This window comes from Schistocerca americana, unplaced genomic scaffold, assembly GCF_021461395.2.
Source record: "Schistocerca americana isolate TAMUIC-IGC-003095 unplaced genomic scaffold, iqSchAmer2.1 HiC_scaffold_1625, whole genome shotgun sequence".
Classification (NCBI taxonomy): domain Eukaryota; kingdom Metazoa; phylum Arthropoda; class Insecta; order Orthoptera; family Acrididae; genus Schistocerca; species Schistocerca americana.
Window position 1 is genome coordinate 2,501 of NW_025725713.1, and position 5,000 is coordinate 7,500.

At 51.3% G+C, this 5,000-nt stretch overlaps 1 non-coding gene across 1 annotated transcript in view; it reads left to right on the plus strand.

The window, feature by feature from the left end:
- Positions 1–4,644: 4,644 nt before the first annotated feature.
- Positions 4,645–5,000, plus strand: part of LOC124570333 — a 1,910-nt gene continuing 1,554 nt past the window's right edge. Inside the window, exon 1 of the ribosomal RNA XR_006971651.1 lies at positions 4,645–5,000. This exon is cut by the window's right edge and continues 1,554 nt beyond it. This is a non-coding gene — a ribosomal RNA (small subunit ribosomal RNA).

A 5,000-nucleotide genomic window follows, 5' to 3' on the forward strand; every position in this document is an offset into this window, starting at 1 on the left:
TTATAATCATTTGCCATACACCGGTGGAAGCTGCCGAGACGAGTAACTACATAGCGGGCTCGCCGTGTCACTAATGTACAGAGATACAATAGTTTCGACTGGAACCGGATTAAACGTATACACGGCGCTGATTAGTAATAGATAGAGCCATCAGAATACAGATAATGTATACAACTGTCCGTATACATGCTGAAAGACTCTGCTCACAATCACACGTCAGCCAGACACTCTTATCACGCACTACTCTCTGCCTGTAACAGGCACACAGACAATATCTAAGCACCAGCATGGAACAACACCCAGTGCATCCTCTCTGCCACATTAGACAATCCACACTATCATAACCAGACCGGGAGGTCCACTCGGAAAACAGAATATCCCACCCTTCCGACAACCACCATTGCTCAGCTAAGCCACCAACACCCACACATGTCCTACACAGGGGTGCACCCAACATCACAATACTGCCTCCTGTCACACCACACAAACAATGGCACGAATGAAAGACACAGGTCTGCCACAAGCATGGAATCAGAGCGCCGCCTGTTATGAGCCAAAGGTGCACCCTGACGTGGCAAATCAGATGATGCCGCAGTCATTTACTTACGATAATCACAATCAACAAACCAGCCCCCCCCCCCCCCCCCCGAAAACACCTTTCCTTACAACAATGTGTGCCTTAACCTAACCCGTATTGTGCCTTAACCTAACCCGTATTGTGCCTTAACCTAACCCGTATTGTGCCTTAACCTAACCCATATTGCGCCTTAACCTAACCCATATTGCGCCTTAACCTAACCCATATTGCGCCTTAACCTAACCCATATTGCGCCTTAACCTAACCCATATTGTGCCTTAACCTAACCTATATTGTACCTTAACCTAACCCATATTGTACCTTAACCTAACCCATATTGTACCTTAACCTAACCTATATTGTACCTTAACCTAACCTATATTGTACCTTAACCTAACCTATATTGGGCCTTAACCTAACCTATATTGGGCCTTAACCTAACCTATATTGGGCCTTAACCTAACCTATATTGGGCCTTAACCTAACCTATATTGGGCCTTAACGTAACCCACGTTGCGCCTTAACCTAACCTATATTGTACCTTAACCTAACCCATATTGTACCTTAACCTAACCCATATTGTACCTTAACCTAACCTATATTGGGCCTTAACCTAACCTATATTGGGCCTTAACCTAACCTATATTGGGCCTTAACCTAACCTATATTGGGCCTTAACGTAACCCACGTTGCGCCTTAACGTAACCCACGTTGCGCCTTAACGTAACCCACGTTGCGCCTTAACGTAACCCACGTTGCGCCTTAACGTAACCCACGTTGCGCCTTAACCTAACCCATATTGCGCCTTAACCTAACCCATATTGCGCCTTAACCTAACCCATATTGCGCCTTAACCTAACCCATATTGTACCTTAACCTAACCTATATTGTACCTTAACCTAACCTATATTGTACCTTAACCTAACCTATATTGGGCCTTAACCTAACCTATATTGGGCCTTAACCTAACCTATATTGGGCCTTAACCTAACCTATATTGGGCCTTAACCTAACCTATATTGGGCCTTAACGTAACCCACGTTGCGCCTTAACGTAACCCACGTTGCGCCTTAACGTAACCCACGTTGCGCCTTAACGTAACCCACGTTGCGCCTTAACGTAACCCACGTTGCGCCTTAACCTAACCCATATTGCGCCTTAACCTAACCCATATTGCGCCTTACCCTAACCCATATTGCGCCTTAACCTAACCCATATTGTGCCTTAACCTAACCTATATTGTACCTTAACCTAACCCATATTGTACCTTAACCTAACCTATATTGTACCTTAACCTAACCTATATTGTACCTTAACCTAACCTATATTGTACCTTAACCTAACCCATATTGCGCCTTAACCTAACCCATATTGCGCCTTAACCTAACCCATATTGCGCCTTAACCTAACCCATATTGCGCCTTAACCTAACCCATATTGCGCCTTAACCTAACCCATATTGCGCCTTAACCTAACCCATATTGCGCCTTAACCTAACCCATATTGCGCCTTAACCTAACCCATATTGCGCCTTAACCTAACCCATATTGTACCTTAACCTAACCCATATTGTACCTTAACCTAACCTATATTGTACCTTAACCTAACCTATATTGTACCTTAACCTAACCTATATTGTACCTTAACCTAACCTATATTGGGCCTTAACCTAACCTATATTGGGCCTTAACCTAACCTATATTGGGCCTTAACCTAACCTATATTGGGCCTTAACCTAACCTATATTGGGCCTTAACGTAACCCACGTTGCGCCTTAACGTAACCCACGTTGCGCCTTAACGTAACCCACGTTGCGCCTTAACGTAACCCACGTTGCGCCTTAACGTAACCCACGTTGCGCCTTAACGTAACCCACGTTGCGCCTTAACCCAACACACGTTGCGCCTTAACCCAACACACGTTGGGCCTTAACCCAACACACGTTGGGCCTTAACCCAACACACGTTGGGCCTTAACCCAACACACGTTGGGCCTTAACCCAACACACGTTGGGCCTTAACCCAACACACGTTGGGCCTTAACCCAACACACGTTGGGCCTTAACCCAACACACGTTGGGCCTTAACCCAACACACGTTGGGCCTTAACCCAACACACGTTGGGCCTTAACCCAACACACGTTGGGCCTTAACCCAACACACGTTGGGCCTTAACCCAACACACGTTGGGCCTTAACCCAACACACGTTGGGCCTTAACCCAACACACGTTGGGCCTTAACCCAACACACGTTGGGCCTTAACCCAACACACGTTGGGCCTTAACCCAACACACGTTGGGCCTTAACCCAACACACGTTGGGCCTTAACCCAACACACGTTGGGCCTTAACCCAACACACGTTGGGCCTTAACCTGCTCTGTAATTGTCATACGACGCGTTAAATTAGTGTGGTGTTGCCTAACTGCAACCCCCGCAATATAGTTTGCTACTCGCACTGCCTGGTCCCCAGAGTATCGCTTCATGTTAAACACCTTGCAGCTATACACTGTAATGCGGATGGCAGCAGGACGTACATGCTCAATGCCCTTCGCAGTTGTTCATTGGCATTTGCATGGCGAAGCACAGCCTACGTTGTGGTACGGCGTGTGTCAACTGTCCGCTGATGTTGTACGTCCAAATCACACACTGTACTGCACATTGGTCCTCATGTACTGAATGATACATCGTGGTACATGTGTGACCGTACCACGACTGCGCCAACAACGGCGAACCATACGGTCCAAATATTGTGCACTCAGCTACGTGTCGTCTCCCTATAAGAGCTGGATTGCAGTATGGTATGCCGTGGATGGCGATCAGCATGAGCCGTCTGTTGATGTAGTGGCGCGTGTTGTCAGACGTAGTCGTCTCTTCTCACACACCGTGATAGCATGGTGCACTGCGTTCCACATCTGCGACATGCGACAGAGGCCGGTTGACAGTCGTTCGCGCAATGGACATCGCATACGTACGGGGGCCACCTTCCACGTGTTCGCGAAGCGTGCACATGTTGTTGCGTGTATGTGGGCAGACATAGTGTGTCGTGACACCTGACACAGGCATGCAACAATCGTTGAATTTGCAAATGGCGATGGACGTCTACGTTTGCTGGTGACGTTACGCAAATGAACAACTGGTAAACGGTTGTGGTGCGGTTGTTCTCGCTAGAGGTGAATCAGTGATGGCGACGATCGGTTGAGCTACCAACCGGTTGTTTCAGCGATACCCACCATGCCCACGAACGTGAATGGCATGTGGGTGTGAAGCGATACGCGGCGGTGGCTGGGTGGGACCGTCCCCGGCCGGTGAGGGGGGGCCTCCCGGCGTGCTGGCCGCGCGGTGCGTGGGCGCACGCGCTACAGCCGGCTGGTGGGGGCGGCCAGTGGCAGGCGCGCCGGCCGACGGAGGCGGCAGGCGGCGCAGCTGCGCGCCGGCGCACCCTGCACGCGGCGCCGTGCGGCCAAAGTAGGTCCTCGCGGGCCCGGTGCGAAGCGCGGTGGACATCTGCAGTGTGCTGGTCCGATTGAGGACTGTGTGCGCTGAGGATGCGCCGCCGCCCGGCGCTCGGCGCCGCGACGCCGTCTGCTGCTCGGTCGCCTCTGCGGTTCTCGCAGGTGGTTTGTATCGCAGCTGTGCGGACGTGTTGGCGCGTGCGCTGTGCTGGGAGAGTTCGCTTCGGCACCCAAGTGGGGCTTTTGTCCTTCTGTGGCGCTGGCGTTGGAGCTGCCGGCCACCGTAGGTGGCGCGTGTTGTCTCCCGCCGGCAATGCCACGACAGCACGCTCCCGGGCCTCTGTCGGCAGCGGCAAGCTCAGTTGGGAGCACGGGTGGTCGCACCTAAAGCGTCTACTCGCCAAACTCCGGGCGATTGCGCCTCTCTCGAACCCGACCAAGTACTTAGGACGGCGCTGCGCGCCGCCGGGACCTGAGAGGGTTTCGAGGTGTATTGTGCAGGGGAGCTCAGCCTCCTCCTGTTTGCAGAATAATTGAGCGGACGCTTGCGTGTTCGCGCGGGCCCCCGGGACACACTCCCGGGCGGCCGGCTGCTCAGCTCTAGTTGACGCAGCTCCCTGGTTGATCCTGCCAGTAGTCATATGCTTGTCTCAAAGATTAAGCCATGCATGTCTCAGTACAAGCCGCATTAAGGTGAAACCGCGAATGGCTCATTAAATCAGTTATGGTTCCTTAGATCGTACCCACGTTACTTGGATAACTGTGGTAATTCTAGAGCTAATACATGCAAACAGAGTCCCGACCAGAGATGGAAGGGACGCTTTTATTAGATCAAAACCAATCGGTCGGCTCGTCCGGTCCGTTTGCCTTGGTGACTCTGAATAACTTTGGGCTGATCGCACGGTCCTCGTACCGGCGACGCATCTTTCAAATGTCTGCCTTATCAACTGTCGATGGTAGGTTCTGCGCC